Source organism: Stenella coeruleoalba (genome assembly GCF_951394435.1).
Source record: "Stenella coeruleoalba genome assembly, chromosome: 3".
Classification (NCBI taxonomy): Eukaryota; Metazoa; Chordata; class Mammalia; order Artiodactyla; family Delphinidae; genus Stenella; species Stenella coeruleoalba.
Window position 1 is genome coordinate 84,310,496 of NC_137148.1, and position 18,444 is coordinate 84,328,939.

Genomic DNA, 18,444 nt, shown 5'->3' on the forward strand with positions numbered 1-18,444 from the left:
AAAAAAAAAAACTTCAACTTGTGTTTGGCAAGTAGCAATAATGTGATAAACATCAGCTTGTTTTGTTATTAACCAAATGATGATACATACTTATGTCATTTGAAAGAGCCCTGTACCTACTCCCATTGATTATTTTATTTGTCTTCTTAATCAGTTGACAAAAAGTGATGGGGTGAATATATGGATTTCTGTACTTCTGAGAAATTTTCATCCTCCAAGAAAATTCAACACTTTTCTCATTTAGAGAAATAACCACCCTCCTAGCCCAAGTGGAAAGAAGTGATACATATTTCTCAATTATTGGCATCCATTTAAGTTCTGATTTTCTGTCTTACGTCAGATAGAAATAATTTTATTATCAAATATTGATAAAATGAGTTTATCATGTGTATAGAGCAAATCCATTGAATAAAAGAACTACTGGGTAAGCTCTTCAACAGGTTGCTATCTGGATGGATCAGCTGCAGCTCTCTTTGGGGTTTGTTATTTTTCTGTTCAAGATTTATAGTCACAAGAGAGAGAGACTCTGGCTAACACTGGTCATGTGCCCGCTCTTTAGCCAGGAGAGGGCAAGGACAGCTCCACCAATTCCCCATCTATCATGGGAGGGTAAACTCTCTGAAAAAAAACGGAGACACAATTAGCACACTAGGAAATGGGATGCTATGCTTATATATAGTTTCCTTCATAATAGTAAATGATATTATCCAAAAGCAAACTCCATTAACAGAATAATGTAATGGGCAGATATCAAGTACCCAACTGCCTAGTTTAAACCATGTTTAGATTTTAGAGTACTACAGCAGATGATTTCAAGCTCTTTTGGTAAGAATGTGATACCTAGAGTTGAGCCCTCATCTCAATTTTAAGTATGTTAAACTTGAGAAATTTTTATGCATGCATAACTCTACTAATTACTTTTACATTATAAATCATGTGCAGAAATATAAACAGATAGGAAAAAATAGAAATTTTAATATTTTCTTCCTATCCCATCTTGGGTGTGTCTCCTGTGTTGGAGACTGGTATAAAGGAGTGAATGTACAATAATACATGAGGTATCCTATGTAAATGCTCTTTCTTCATTTCATCAAAATTAGATAGCATCAAGCCAGTCACAGTCTGAAATGTGTCTGAAGGACAAGTGCGTTTCATTGTAGTATGATGGCAGATGCATGTGCAGTGGTGGGGAGTACCCATCAAGCTACTGTATATTTGTTATACAAAGTGGATGCTACTAAAGCATTTGTCCTTAGACCTGAGATCTGCTCCTCAGTAACTTTGTTATGATTCCCCCTAGTGATTCTCCTAAACATTACTTAAGGGTTTATGAGTGCTTTCTCTCCCAGAATGCAGAAGTTTGATTTAGCTTCCACTCCTCTAAATAACCTTCTTCTTTTGTGTCGTTAACAGGTCTGTAAGTCACCACTATTAACAGAAATAATGTGCTCTTTCCTTTAGCCAGGGGAATTGAATAGTACCTGTGCATCAGGTACAATTGCTCCAGGTTAGCAGTTAGCACGAGGGTTGTCCTTTTGAAAAGAATATACAAATTTTGCACAGCTGCAAGCTCCTGAGGTACTCAGTAGTCTGACCTCTGAATAAGTTTTCTTACATAAAATGTGAAATGCTGTCCTTGCTATTGGAGATTAATGACCAGTTAAGTGGTTAATCTTAGATTTTGAAGTCTATGAATTGTTGGCAATAGCTGTTTAGCTGTGTTGTGGAAATTCACAATACAGTCAAAATACTTTTCGGTAGATCACTTTTTGGTCCATAGATATATGATTTTATACATTTCATAGCCTATGAATAAACATGCAGGAGTTACTGTTAATAAACCAAACAAATACCACCGACTCCAAACATTTAATCCCTTGTTATTTTTTAAGATGTCAATAGTATATTCACATATTAAAGTCTTTTAAATTACATAAAGAATATACCGGAAGATCAAAACAGCATATGTCCTTATTACAGTAATACACAGTAAACACATATATGTTTTTTAGCATCTAGTACAAATAATAGATAGTTTTGCCAATATATTAGGCAAAAAGCTAGTATTTTTGACTATCTTGAGCCTACAAAAACAGTACTATCACATGGTTCAATCAAATATATTAGCAAAGTTTTGTGAGTAAAGACTTTCTGCCAGGACTTCTAAATGGACATGTTACCTCATATCAGTTATTATGAAATTATTTGATAAAGTAGACTTCATCTCAAAGTTCTTAATTTACGTTGACTGAATTTTTGAAAGCAAAAAAATCAAAATATGTTTTGTGCTTAAAATAACTGTTTAATATGTACTAAAATAATACAAACCTACTACTTCTTCAAGAGTTATGAAAGGATAAAACTACAATTCAGATTCTACCTAAAGTACCATAAATTCTAAATCAATGCAGTTAAGTGTAATGGGGACATATTCTTATCTGATGTAATAAAAAGATAGCCAGCCTGTTTTTTTAGACAATGTGTTAAATGAGCATTAAAGCCATACATAATTCATCTTCTTTACTTTTTAAAAAAAAACTATAAAATAAATACATTTGTCATAGAAAACAAAACAAAACAAGCCTACTGCTCTGCCTCAGTAAGAATATGAAATAAGCTTTTGAGGTCGCATTGTCACATCACTGACTATCCAAAATGACAATGGATAAGATCAAATAATTGATGTACATGTTGCTATTCTTGTATTTTTCTGTGTACATTTCATAGCTTCTACAACTCTTTCTTTATAATCCTCAGATAAGGGATCAAGTTATTATTAAAAACATTTTTGTGACTTTCCTGAGATGAAATAGGTGGCCTACATATGCATGACAATTATAGCAGCATGAGCATGAGGGGACTTAGCAATGTTGAATGTATTCCAATGACAGTCTTTTAAAGAATTCCGTGAGAGTAGTTTCCTCAAAAAAAAGAGAAAGAAATTGCAATAAGAAAAATGAATGAGTTTTATACCTTTTATATATGACCTTAAATAGTAAATAGTAAAAATGTTTAAACCAAATTGAAAATGCAAAATAAGTTGTGGGAATTTAAAGCTATTCTCCCAAAAGCCTTCCTTGAATTAATTGTTTGCCTGATTTTATCATATAATTTATCACAATGGTCAATAATCTCTAATTCATGTGTCTGTCTTACCTTACATAAGACAGGTTTCATCTGTAATTCAACATTGCATATTCCCAATGCCAATCACAGTGCCTGAGCACTCATTAAATATTTATAGAATGAATTGAATGAGGAAATATATTGATGTTATATTAAAACAAGGGTATATGTATGTAAATTCGAGAGTGTTAGTACCTTTTTTTTCATTAGAATTGTTTCTTTTGGAAAATTATGCTCTGACTTTTTTGGTGTGTTTATCAATTTGTTTTTGTTTAAGAACATATGAAAGGTAGGTTTAAACTGGCAGCAATAAAAACCATTCTTTGTATTATAAATGGAAAGGAAGAGTTTTTGACCTTTTTGTGTCTGTGTGTGTCTGATGATGATGCTGTGACTCCTTATTCCTAACAGTTGTACTTGCAGTGCACTAGAAAGAAAAAAAAAGCAAAAAAAAAAAGCATAGGACCATTGAAAAATTAGACAATTTGGTAAATCATATAATCCTAATCACATAGGAAAGGCTTTCAGTAATACATTTAGAAATCTATTGGCCTTTTATACACTCTGGCTTATACTTTAGATATAAATTTGCTTGTTGGAGTTTCACATTATATTCCCAAAACTGTCAGTGAATGAATGTATAATAATGTGAGGCCTTATACAACTATGTAACAATACCAGGATACAATAAAACTTATTCCTGACCATCTGCTTAAAATGATTTGAGAACATTATCTACAGATTGTTTAATTTTATAAGTATTTGTACTTATCTTAAATGATTCTCTACCTCTGTACCAAACCTTAGTATAAATATTACACAAAGTATGTGAACTCTGATATTAACTGAATTAATAACCATTTTGAGAATCAATGACAAAATGAATTTAAAAATTGAAAATCAAATGAAATGTCTTTAAATCTACATTCTGTTTGAATTATCTAATTGTTATTATTATAGCATATTAAATACTGTCATAGACTCAAGTGATTTGTTCCCCATTTCTATTTTTGAGCTTTCATAACTATCAGTAGTATAATTTTCTTTTTAATTAGAAAAAGTTATATGAAAAAATGTTCCCGTTCATAGTGAGATGAGATATAAATTTGTCTTTTAATTATGTGAAATTTGGGTTAGTTTCTTTGCCTTAGTAGTTTCTTTGAAAGCAGCTACATTCTTATAAGGCTCTAGACCCATTAAAGATAAAGTAATGTGAATGAAGTATTTTCCAAAATATATCAATAATTCTTCATTTAAAATACTAAAATTCAAGTGTAATTTATTTCTCAAACCTTGTTCCAACCATCTTTTTTCTTGTCTTCAAGTTAATTTTGATGATGCCTCTATAGACTTTGGTTCAACAATAATAATTTGAGCTGAATGCTATAACCCTCTTGGCAAAGAGGTTAATTTTTTGAATATTTGATCCCCCAAGCAGTAATTTCATAGATATAATTGCAGTGAACCACACCTATGCTATTATTATATTAAAGCTAATTTATGCCATTAGCCCAAGTAAAATAATTCTCTGAGTTAAAAAGCTTAAAGATTCCTACAAAACATAGAATATTGTTCATACGTGGCCATAGAGCTCTACATTGCCATAGAATTTTAAAGCTTGGATAGATCTCAGATATTGTACAGTCTATAAATTTTATTTTTTAGTTGAAAATAAATTGTGATTCAAGAATGAAAAGTGACCAACACAACCAGAGCAATTGTCTCATTTCTAGTATAGTGCTCATTCTTCCATCCTCAGGTGTTTAATATTTTACTGTATTTTCAGCTAAGCTAAGCTCTGATTTTCTGTGTTTGCAACTAAGCTTTTTCAATTCCCAGTTGTATCTCAAGAGATTCTACTCACATGCTCCTGTTAACATACACTAAGAACATAAAAAACTAAACTTATCTTCTTACACTTCCATATCTGTGTTAATGGCACTAAGACTTGAAATGACCTTTTACTCTCCTCTTCTATAAAATTATTCACCAAGTATTATAGTAACTAGCAATATATAGTAGGAATAGTTCTAAGTACTTTATGTGGATCATTTGATTGTTTCTCAAATGAATCTCTACATAGTATTATTCTTTCTGCTTAAAAAAGGGGGAAATGATCTTAGATAATAAAGCTTATATTCACAGTTAATTATTAGTTTACCCAGGTTTCAGTGGAGACCATCTGATGTCACAGCTCTCTCCCATGACCACTATAATAATTGTCCCACTAGAGATTTCACTAACATTTTTTGTTTGTCTTCCTTTCCTTTTATTCTGGTATGATGACTTGATTCCACAGTCATGTATTAGATGCCTGTGGAGGAAGATGGCTGACAAAGATATTTAGAGAAGAGAGATAGTTGACATAATAGCAGTTTGTTCAGGATGATAGATGAGCAAAGAAGAGAAGTGGGTTGCACTTTTTAAAATCTGGCAATCTCAAATTTAAAATAGTGAAATTAAATAAATGCAGATTACACTAACAAGATGTACAGGATCATCTGCTTCCGGTGATCCTGGATCATGGAGCCAGGACAGTGTTGATGCTTTGATGTCAGGAGCAGACAGTGTTGATGGCTGGGGATCTGGGGCAGGAAGGATCTTGATTTCATCACACTACTAAGGCACCTGATTTAAAACGGATGAATTGTTTATTTCTAGAATATTCGTTTTAATATTTTTAGACTCCAGGTGACCTCAGGTAACTGAAACTGTGAAAAGTGAAACCACAGATAAGGGGGGAACACTGTATTCTTTTTCTGGAATATCACATTTTACAAGCTCCAAGACTTGGCTGGTGTCCTTTATGATTATTTGTGGGGTATTTTTTAATGTACAAACTAGTCATTCACCTTATATTTTTTTTCTGAAATAGTCCTCTCAGCTAAGATTGACTGTTGTATTCAATATTTCCACCAGTCAACTAACTGAACTTTTGCATCCAGTTGAAACTCTGGGTAAAGCCATAGGACACATACTTATTTAGGGAACTTGTACATGGATTACTGGACATGTCTGAAAGTAGACAAACCAACATGTTTATTCATGCATCACCTAGTAATGATGCACGTTGTAAAAATTAAAATTTATCTTACAGTAAGTACTAGCGTTAGTCCAAAGCTAAAATATAAATGTCCCTGATGGTTAATGCTTTGATAATATTAGATTATAGGTTACTGAAAAAGAATCTGTGTGGGGAGTTATCTGTTTAATAAAGGTCATTTTTATTATTACCATTATAATAATAATTATAACTAGGCAAATACCCAAATTCCCCACTCTGATAGCTGCCCTAATTTTTCTCAGACCTTCCCACAGCAGGAGACTTGAGGATACTTTAACATAGGTGAGAATGGGAAAGGAAGTCTTCCAGGGGCAATACCTACCATGGTCCAATGTTTTGGGCAAGGGACAAGTTTGTCAACTAAAGACATAAAGTGATTTTTTCCCAAGGAAGTGATATTATAGTAGTTTTAATACCATTATGTGTTCTGTATTTTGTCTGCATTGTGGATTAAGTTGGATCTTATGAATAATCTTTATAGTTCTAAGTGAATTACAAATAGTGTTTTGAATCTGTCCCTGGGGTGGAGCCTTTCAATATTTGGAGTATTAATAATAATAGCAATAATTTTATATATAAAATTTGGCCCACTCTCAAGAAATTCCTGAAATTATAATCCAAGTTTATCATAAAACTAGATAATCTGCATCTAAAATAGGAATTCCACATTACTGAACTGAATTTTTCAAATTCAGATTATTTTTAATCAAATAAATTATTTAAAAAATATATATGTAGGCTGAAGATTAATAAATGAGCATGATTTCATAGGCTAGGTGGTAATCAAAATACTTTCTATATTTGTGAGTTTTGCAAATAATACTGTATAGTTGTTTGTAGATTTAAAAACCTAATGGGCCTATTTGTCTACTAACTATAATTAAAAATTTAATATGTACTTTATATCTTTTAAGATTGTTATAATCACATATTGAATGGTAGTATTTCCCCTTCTAATTGAAAGAATTAATAAGATCATTCATCAAGCCTCCCTTCTTATATTCAATTTCAATATACAATCACCACCATATGAGTTTAGCTATTTTCCTTTTCTCTTTCACTGAAAATGTTTTTACACATATTTTTAAATACATGTTGTCCTTTCCTGAATCACTTAAGTTCTTACATACAGACATTACCATTTTCAGGTGAAATGCACATAAGGAAGAATGCCAGCTCATCCAGAACTTGGATTCCTGAGTTTCAAAAATCAAAGATCCTGTTATTTGACTTGATGGAGACTGTATTAGCTGTCATTCACGTTAAGACTTTTATTCTCCTACTAGATCAACTCCTGAGGGTTTGAAAATGTAGGAAAATGTGGTTCTGCTTTTGGTACCTTTCAATGCTTGCACACTAGTGGAACGAGACCATGATTGTAGGTTGTGAGAATTTTTAAGATGTTTAAAATACAAATTTTTTTTATTTTAGTAAGCAATATTCCTCCCAAAATAGTATTCGAACTTAAAACTAATGAAGATTGTTTGAAATCAGTGTAAAACATATCCCTTTTAACATAGAGAAAAAAATTAATATGGTGAAAAAGTAAATTAGTGGTCTTTGGATCCACATAGCTTTTACATTCTGATATGTATTCCTGAGATTCCTGAATTAGGTAAGGGGATTGCTATAACATTTTCTATCCAGTATTTCTATTAGTAAAATAAAGCATGTTTCTCTACAGTGTATTAGTTTCTCTGGACTACCATAACAAAAAGTATCACAAACTGGTGGTTTAGAATAACGGAAATTTTTCTATCATGGTCCAGGAGACCATAAGTCTGAAATGAATATGTCATCAGGGTTGGTTCCTTCTGAAAACTCTGAGTAAAGATCTGTCCCATGTTATTCTCCTAGCTTCTGGTGGTTACTGATAGTCCTTGACGCTTGTTGGCTTGTATCACTCCAATCTCTGCCTTCATTGTCACATGGCCTTCCTCTCTTTGTGTCTTCACGTGTCTGTCCTCTTCTTATAAGAACACTAGTCCTTGGATTTAGGGCCTGCTCTAATCCAATATGACTTCATCTTAACCGACTACTTTTGGAATGATCTTATTTCCAAATAAGATCACATTCTTAGGTTCTGAATGGACATAAATTTTGAAGGAACACTATTCAACCCACTCTGGCTTTCTGTCAGAGAGTTTTTTCACTATTGATGACATAATCCACATGAAACTTGATGCTTAATTAATTAAGTATATTTTTCTCTATCCTGTGATATTCCAGTTAATTCACTTAATTTTAGAGCATCAATGTTTCTATTTATAAACACAGAGGATAATAATTTCTGTATTAGTAGGTCTTAATAAGATCGTGCAATATAGAAATTTATAACCATTTTGACTAAGGATATTCAATAACTTAATAATATCATTAGAATAAGAACAATTCTCAAGTCTGCTAGTAATCTGTTGTGTGACCTTGGGCAAATCACCTGCCTATCTAAAAGACTGCATGATTGATACATAAAGTAAAACAAGTAGCCTATGGGTCAGTTTGATCTGTATACATACCTTATTTGACCAGCAGAATAATTTAAAACAATGAATTTGATTTCCTTTATGCAAGATTTTTACTCTCCAGTTAATCACAGTCCTTATCCCTTCCTAAAATGTCATATTGACTACTTCATCTTTAGAACCTGGTGACCCCTGAAGGCATATGAGTTTCCAGCCCTTGAGTTTTCTAACTTATAGTCTCATGATTCCTAAATCATAGATTACTTTCAGAATAATAAAGTCACATTCTGTAACTAGTTTATCACTTTTGAAAATGTTATAAATTCATTTGACTCCTTAAAGGACAGCTATTTAATAGGTATAAAATACTATTATGTTTCTATCTCTTTCTTACTGCTTGAAGTACCACTGTGTATTAAGTGGACATCTTCATTTAGCTTTTCATTATGAATGCTAGATTATTTCTTTGAGAGGTTAAAACTAATTCAGCTCCTACCAGTGGATATGAGTAGTCACAATTGCCTCTGCCCAAGGACACTCATGTAAATCAAATGTTAATTTCATCTCTGCAAGGTGCCATTAAAACAGCAATGAGCTGTCTGCCCACATTTCAGCTTTGTGAAGACAACATGCATTTAAATACTCTCTTTTATATCCTTGGCCTTCTGCTCACTAGAGAAATTTCTGTTCACGAGCATTTTTACTGCCAATGTCTGTCCATCCCTTCTCTCTTCAAAGTAATTTCCAGTCCAGGGAAAAGTCTTAATTGGTGCTGACATCCAGACCAGTAGTTGAATATCTATATTCTAAATGCTAATGTAGTTGAATATCTTACTTACAAATGGGTTTTACATATAAAGTTAATTGAAGATGTAGAATTCTCCTTTAAGGAAGGAATGAATCCTGCATGCCATGTCTCTTGGGGTCTGACAGAAGAGACAAATGGCTGTAAAAATATTTATTACATTAGAGTTTTAGTAAGTGCTGTGATAAAAATTATGTTTTTCATGAAAAGACCTTTTCCAGGTCTGAGAGGTCAAAAGAAGCCTTTCTGAAAAAGGACAATAATTTTAAAAAAATTTATTTAAATAGAGAGTGTGTGCCGATTCAGGGATAAAATGTCTGGGGAGTTACCCTCAATATCCCAGACCTCTGTTTCACTGAGTGTCTTGATTGCCTGTATCCTTGAAAGTGTTGGTAAAGCTTTACACTAGGCAAGAAACTGGATAATATTGATCACAGGGTCTACCTTCTAACTTCCTTACAGTATAAGATCAATTCTTTTCTGGAAGAGGGTATCATAATCTAGAGCCTCTATAATATTTTATACACAATGTCCAACATTTAAACAAAATTATCAGACATATTAGAGGTAGAAAAACATGACTGAAAAAAACAAAAGGGTAAAATAAGAAAAATTTGAAACAGATCCATAGGAAATACACAAATACACATTATACAATAACAGCATTGAAATAAAGGTGTTGAAAATATTCAAGAACATATATGACAATATGAAATATTTTACAGGAGAGCTGGGAAAATCCTGAAATTTAGTGAGTAATACATGGGTTTTACAACAGCAGAGAAAGAAGAAAAGAGATGATTAGTGACTGGAACATATGTCAGTAAAACTTATCCAGACTGGGGCAAGGTGGAAAAAAAAGATAGAAACTAGAGAAAAGAACAGAAAGGATGTAGAATTCATGGACAAAAGTACACACACATACATGCAGCCTACATGTGCAACACTCTTGGTAAATGTAAAAAAAAAGGAGGGAGAAAAAAAGAAAACTATGTACATTGTAGTGAAGTGTCTGAAAACTGAAGGTAAAGAGGAAATCATAAAAGCAGTCAAAGGAAAAACCCCACAATTTAACTTTAAAGATGCAACAGAAAAAAAAAAAAAAGATGACTAGATGACTTTTCCACAAAGTAAAAGTAGAAGGAAGTGGGATATAGTTCAGAGTTCTAAAATAAGATAACCACTAGCATAGAATTCTGTGTTGAGTGGAAAATTCTTTCAAAATTGAGGGAAAGGGGCTTCCTTGGTGGCACAGTGGTTGAGAGTCCGCCTGCCGATGCAGGGGACACGGGTTCGTGCCCCGGTCCAGGAAGATCCCACATGCTGTGGGGCGGCTGGGCCCGTGAGCCATGGCCGCTGAGCCTGCGCATCCGGAGCCTATGCTCCGCAACGGGAAAGGCCACAACAGTGAGAGGCCCACGTATCGCAAAAAAAAAACAAAAAGAAAAAAAAACATTGAGGGAAAGGAGAAACATTTTCTGATGAACAAAACCTGAGGGAGTTTGTCACAGCCAGCTAGTACTAAAAGAGATGCAGATGAATACACTTCAAGAAGAAGGAAGATATTCCTAGAAAGAAGCACAAAAATGCAGAATGAAATAAACAGTCTTGCAAAGGGCAAATAGGGAGATTAATTAAATAAAAATATTTGCAGAATGAAAGAGTAGTAATAGCATCTTTTGAAATTTAAATATATGTACAATCAAGTCCATTTATTTCCTGCAAAAAGACAACTGGTAAATAGATATAAAAAGATCTAAGGTTTTTGCAATGTTTTAGAAATGGTAAAAGTTCTAATTTAGAAAAGATGTTAATATATCAAGAATGTAGTTTTTAATCTCTTTGCTAACCACTGTAATAAACTGTGTATAACTGAAACCTAATAGATGAAAAAGATTTTTTAAAAAACCCAACGAAGCCAAGATAGAAGAAAACAACACAGAACAGCTAGGGTAAGCAAAAAGCAAATAGTAAACTGATAGCAGTAAAATCAGTAACTAGAACAAATATAATTGCACTAAATATGCCAATAAAAAGACAAATATGTTAGCCCTCTAAAAAACAGTATGCTACTTATAATAAAATTAAAAAACCATTGAATACTGAAACATAAAGTCTAGATATGTAGAAAATTAACAGATATTTAGACATTAAATAGTATACTTACAAATAACCTGAGTCAACATAGGAATTATGAGAACTAAGTGTGTATAATAATGCGAATAATATATATGTACATATATATTTTAACCTAGTATTCACATATTATAACACATCAAAATTAGTAAAATGAACTCACACCGTACTTCAAAAAAAATTTACATTGTTAAGTGGATTTATTGGAAACAAATGCTGAAAATCAGTGGACTAAGTTTATTCCTTAATAAGTTTTTAAAAAGATAATAAACCACCTTTCTCCAGAATAGAAGGAAGCATTAAAAAGAAGTGTAAAACTGAATGAAACAGAAAACAAATGCACAATGTAGAAAATCTATAATGCCTAAAGCTGTTTTTTAAAAAAATTAATAAAACATAAATTCTAAGAATGACAAAGGGGATATCAGTATAGAGCTCACAGATATCAAAAAGAAAAACAGATATTATGAAAAAATTTATAACAGTTAACTAGCATTTGGATGAACTAGAAAACTCTTAGATAGATATAACTTCCCAAAACAGACAAAAGCAGGAATAGGAAATTTATATAGTCGTATACTTATTAAAGCTTTGGAATACATAATAGAAAACATTCATATAAATAAAGATGAACTTTTCAGTGGAGTTTTCCCAGCATGTAAGCCTAAATCCCTATGTCTTTTTCAGTGGATTCACATATAATGAAGGAGTAATGTTAATTTAGAAAAAAAAAAAAGAGGAAGCATTTAATAATTAATTTTATAAGGCCAGCATAACCTTAATTCTAAATCTTGAAAATAGTATATAGGAAAAAACCTAACAGGCTGATCTCTCTCAAGAAACAAATGCAAAAAAGTCTTGGAAAATAATAGCCATTTGAATTCAACAAATAGGAAAAGGAAAGTGCCTCAAATGAAGTTGGATGTGATACTGAAACACAATATTAATTTACCATTTGAAAAATTAATTCTTCACATTTACAAAATTAAGGTGAAAAATCCTGTGATCTTTTTAGATACAGAAAATTCATTTCATAATATTCAGTACTCATTTATGATAAAACAAAGCTCCTAGAAACCTAGAAGTAAAAGAAAATTTTGTGAATGTGATAGAGTACCTACACCAAATTTACAGCATTTTACTCTATGATCTTTCCCCTGAGATTAGGATTGAGACCAGAATGCCCTTAGACCCCTGTTCCATTGAACATGCCCTGGAGACCTTGGTAACATTACACAGAGGGATGAGATCAAAGGCTAAAAAACAGACAGGAGGCTCTAAGAGTGATCTTTCTAAAAAATCCTAATCTGATTAAATCATCTATGTATTCAAAACCTTTTAGTGGATAAAAGTTAAGCTCCTTAGCCTGCTGTACAATGCCCTTCATGATCTGGTATTTACCTTTGACCCTCTAATTAAATCTTCATTCCCTGTGAACTAGCCATGCATTCTCAGGAGGAAGTTAAAGCAGCTGGATTGTGATCCACTTGCCTGGGGTACAGTGCCACTGGAAAGTAAAGAAGGCAAACAAACCAGTCTAATCTTGTCAGCTGATTACTGGACCTCCAGGTAAATAGTGAAATAATATTTATAAAGAGAAGGGCTTTTATCCATGAGATGTTCTTAACAAGATGTCCTTGTTTAAACATTGCTTATAGTTATTAAAACACTCAGAATCCATGGTTTTAGGACTCATGCTCCCTGGAAAAGGTCATATAAGCTCGAGTATAAGATGAAGCTTTTTCATAAACTAACCTCTCCCCATGATGTGGGTTAATAACCTATGTAACTCATTTAGTGACCTTGTCTACACTGGGCCAGAAAGTGCATGTTCCATGCACGGATGGAGAATTTGGGGAGCCACGATCAATATTCCAGGCCTCTGCTTGACTGAGTCTCTTGATAGCTTATGTCCTTGAAAGTATTCATAAAGCTTGATAATAGCTAAGATCTCTGATTCGTGTAACAGTCATTTTACAAACCAATCCATTATGATAGTTTACAGGTCTTTACTCATTTATTGCTGGTGCTGTTATTGACACTTGGTATATATCATTGACATGGAAGATAAGACCTTTCCTATTTTTTTCATGGAACTTTAAGTTAGAGGAGGTGAAGATAAACAAGTAAATAAAAAAAAAAGACCAAGATAATTTCAAATAGTGTTAAATATTAGAAGACAATTCAAATGGAGAGTACTTCTAGCAGGGAATATATTAGATAGGGAGAACAATGAATGGAAATTTTAAATGATGACTTCTGAGCAAAGATTTCAGTAATTTGTACGTGAGTTACTTAAAATGATCTAAATGAAGAACAGAAGAGGTGAAATTAAAGGAGAGTTGCAAAGCTCTCTGATGAATTGAAGATGGATATGAAAGAGAACTCCAGGCTAGTTCCTGGGTTTGGGATCTAGCAATGGAGTAAATGGTAAGATTATTAATTGAAATGAGTAGAGTTAAAGAGGAACAAGTTTGGGAGATGGGGTTGAAGTAGAGATTGCAAGTTATTTGGCATTAAGTTTGAGATACCTACCTGTCATAGTAGAGGAGACCTTGAGTAGGAAATTGAATATATGTGTCTGGAACTCAGAGGAAATTTCTGATCTGAAGTTATTAATTTAAGAGTCAGGGCTTCTCTGGTGGCACAGTGGTTGAGAATCTGCCTGCCAATGCAGGAGACATGGGTTCGAGCCCTGGTCTGGGAAGATCCCACATGCCGCGGAGCAACTAGGCCCATGAGCCACAACTACTGAGCCTGCGCGTCTGGAGCTTGTGCTCCGCCACAAGAGAGGCCACAACAGTGAGAGGCCCGCGCACCGCGGTGAAGAGTGGCCCCCACTCGCCGCAACTAGAGAAAGCCCTCGCACAGAAACGAAGACCCCAAACAGCCAAAAATAAATTAAAAAAAAAAAAAAGTCATCAGCATATAGATACTATTTAAAGCAAAGGGACTGCATAAAATTAACGAGGCAGAGTTTTCAGACAAACAAGAGAGGAGGACCAAAGACTAAGTCCTGGGTCACTCAAATATTTAAAATATGAGAAAAGCCAAGAGATCATGGTATGCTGGAAGACAAATAAGAGACATGTTTTAAGAAGGAGGGAAATAAAATATGACAAGTTTCTGAAAATTTAAAACAAGGACCAGGAATCATTGGACTTGGCAAATTGAATATTGGTGACCTTGCAGAGTGGTTTTATGAGTCCTGAGGAAAAATACCTAATTGGAATGTGTTCAAGAGAAAAGAGACTGAGTGAGAAGGTATTACATATTAATATTCCTTTAGCTCTAAAGGGCTACAGAGAAGTGAGGTAGCAACTGGGGACAGCACTTGTATTACGTGTATATGTTAATAGGAATGATCCATTGGAGTAAGAATATTGTCAGTAGTTAGAAAAGATAAACTTTAGGACAATAAAAAATCTTCTGTTCACAGACTAATTGGAGTGAGATCTGGAATACAAGTTAGAGTTTCGACTTGGAAAGAGAGGGGACTGTTGGTCAATTTTAACCAGAGAAAAATTCAACATAAGGGGGGGATGTAGATGTACACTTATTGGTAGGAAAATAAGGTAGATATCTTTCAATCACCTTATTTTCTAAGATAATTAGGAAATAAAGTTACCATTTGAGAGGAACAAGTATATAGGGGGTACTGAAAGCTTAATGACAGAAGAAAAGACATTTAAAAAATATTTTGGTTAGATGCAGCATTTCCAGGGGAACTCTACTAGTATTGCCAGCTAGTGCTGAGGACCAATTTGAGATTGGGAAGGATAAAATAAAGTGAAAATAATCATTGTATTTGCATGTTCTCCTATATGGTGTAGGCAGGGAGTCAGAGAAAAATCTGGTTAAACCAGAATTATCTTTGCTAGCAGAGTGCAACTGAGGAAGAGAGGTGTAAGAGAGTGAAGTGTATATGTAAAGGAAGCATTGAAATGAAAATTAGTCAAGATAAGGAGGAAATGAGAACATTTTACTGGACAAAGAAGAAATTATGGTGTCAACAGATACTGACATGGTCAAAGATTGGATACAATAGGGGCACTAAAATGATCTAAAAAAGAGGAAGCTGAGGGCTAGAAGTGGGAGAATTATAATAAAGATTTTGGATATGGTACTCCTATTAGAGATAACAAGGCCTGGAACAGTGATTCTCAAACAGGATACCACCGGTATTTTGTGGTGGAAAATTCTCCATTGTGTGTAATTTACCAGTACCTTAAAGAATATTTACTTTCCCTGTCCTCTATACACTAAGTACCAGAAGCATCCTTCCATTGCAATAACTAAATACCCTAACAAATTTCCAAAGCTTGCCTGAGGTACCTCCCAGGTGAAATCACTGGTGGGTATGGTAGATCCATGGATCCACCACCTGGAAATGGCAGAGAATCATTTGGAACTATTTCCTTACTTAAGGATACCGTGCACGCTTTTGCATCCATGTCAATTAACTATTACCTTTAAAATGTTAAGGACCAAATCCATCTTTTCTGTTCCTTGTCTAGCCCACAGAAATAACTCAAAGGTATTTTGAATAAATACATAGAATGATTGAATCTATTTGCCCTGCTTTATTTCTAAGTTTGGCTGCATATCTTACAAATGCTTTTTCATGAATTATTGTATTTACTTTCCTAATGAAGAATAATGACTGTATTATTTCCCCTCTTGAATGCTAAAAAGAAGCTCTTTTCTATTTTTTTAACCAAAGTAGGCCTCAAAGTATGTTGGCCTTAACTCACACAGTGTTGATAATTTTTTTTGTTGGATGCTTTCAGATGAACACATACTCTCACAACTTCCTACCAGTCCTTATTTTTTTTCTTTATGTCAGTCCTCCTTCCTTCATTTATATTAGCTTTGTGGTCCTTGTAGGTATTTGAGTTTGAGGTTCTTGTTATAATCTAATAATTTCAGTTTAGATGATACTTATATTTGTCCTGACATACATAGTGGGCACAAAAGAAATATTAATAGTAAATAGCATTCATTTGATTTTATTTATTTTTCTTAAAAGTAAACTTTGATAGAATATAATACTACTTGAATTCCAGATGCATAGAGAAATGTGTGCTTAATTTACAAAAAAATGCTTATGTGATGGTGCACAATGATTAATGCTTGGCATATTTTATTTTTAAACTACAATTTCTAATTTATATGAATATTACTCCCAGTTAAAGACTTCAACATATTAAATATGCATTAGAGATGTGTTATTAACTCTAGTTAGCTTCTAATAAGAGCATATTTTTAAAACCTTTGAATGTGCTTAAAATTCCATAAACTAGAATAACTTCCATTTTCAACAGCTATTGTATTTAGCTTTTCCCAATTTTACCCTTTTACGCCATAACCAGGTTCTGTCTTGCTGATTTCTACTCTGAGTCCAAAATATTACATACATAAATAACCTACAAGAAAAAAAATTATAGTTTATATAATTCAACATATTGCCACTTAGTCATGTGTCCCGATAGGTTGATCCAACTAATAGACTAATTTTTGCAATACCCATCCCAACAATATTTCACAATATACATTTGATAAGGTAAAAGGAACTGAAAGGTAAAAATCGAAGACTGGCAGAAGGTACTAGGTTTTAACTTGACTTCACACAATGTTTTAATATGACCTCATTGTTTTCAAGACATTATTTTAGGTGCTTTTTATGTGGTTGAACAGTTCTGTTTCCAACCTAGCTGCTTAATATTTGAAATCAAAGACTTTTTTTTAAGTCATAAAATTATTCTCTAATTAATTGATGGAAAAAATGAATAATGTGATTTAAACCAATATGAACTTTTATGAAATTTCACTAATTATTGCAATAACTTTGGAGTAAAATAAAATTATCCCTGCAGTAGACAATGAATTTATACTTAATATCACCATGACTTCACAGGTGTTAAATTAGCCACAAAGGAACTCTTGGGAGCAATCCAAACTTAATAAGAATGGACAGGAATCAATTTTAAAAGAAACATGAAGCCAAATATCTGGTATATAACCCTGATTCAGTCTACAATAATGTGTCAGTATTTCTCTGCTATTTCTGTAGATAGGAGTTATAGTTTGCCTCTATTCTTAGTCTTCTTTCTTTCTCAAAGAAGGCTGAATTTAGAACTAGGTTAGTGTTTTTTTTCTTTTCTTTTTCTCCCTTTATAAAAACCAAACAATATTTAGGCCTCGGATATTTGTATCATTAAACCCATGTGACAAAGTATATTTTGAAAAGGAACATGACTGATAAAATGATTTTCAAACTGTGAGTATGTGGATACTTCTTGAATTCTGGAATAATAAAACAATCTGGTATCAAAAACCTTTTGGATTGGCTGCCTGCCAGGCTTCAGCACACAGACCTTTAAAGATGTCACTTGCTAGACACTGGGGTTCTTGGCCAAGGACTCTCCCAGTTTATCGTGCTTTGGGAGCCACAGCCTTGGCCTCTGTTGGAGTAGTAGTTGAGCATCTGCCATGACAGAAAGCCCAGGATTCCACTGGCAAGAGTATTTTCCTGCCTAGGCAAGCACTGTGGAGTGCCAGAGGGCCAGAAGACTCCCACAAGGCTGTAGGCAAGGACCTTAGTTACCAGGCTGACAACTGTAGTTGCCAGAATCAAGCACTTGCTGTTAAGCCATGACTGCAGAAAGAGCTTAGGAAAATCTGTAAGAATATTTGTGTTTGAAATATCTTTGTACCATCACATAAACTTTATCTAATATGTGGGCCATCAATAGCCAGAAGATCCCTAGAGAAATCAAAGAACTCAGGGTTAAGGTTGAGGATTAACTATTCCACACTACGGAACACCTGAATTTCTGTTTTATTATTTC

The 18,444-nt window shown here is 33.4% G+C and overlaps 1 long non-coding RNA gene across 3 annotated transcripts in view; it reads left to right on the top strand.

Annotated features, from left to right (window-relative positions):
• Positions 1–18,444, top strand: part of LOC307184398 — a 266,257-nt gene that overhangs the window by 223,993 nt on the left and 23,820 nt on the right. For 2 of the 3 annotated variants that reach the window (XR_013827721.1, XR_013827722.1), the window contains exon 6: positions 13,035–13,101. The exons of the other annotated variant lie outside the window; for it this stretch is intronic. This is a non-coding gene — a long non-coding RNA (uncharacterized lncRNA). Of the gene's footprint in view, positions 1–13,034; positions 13,102–18,444 lie in introns of those variants that run through there. 3 annotated transcript variants of the gene reach the window in all.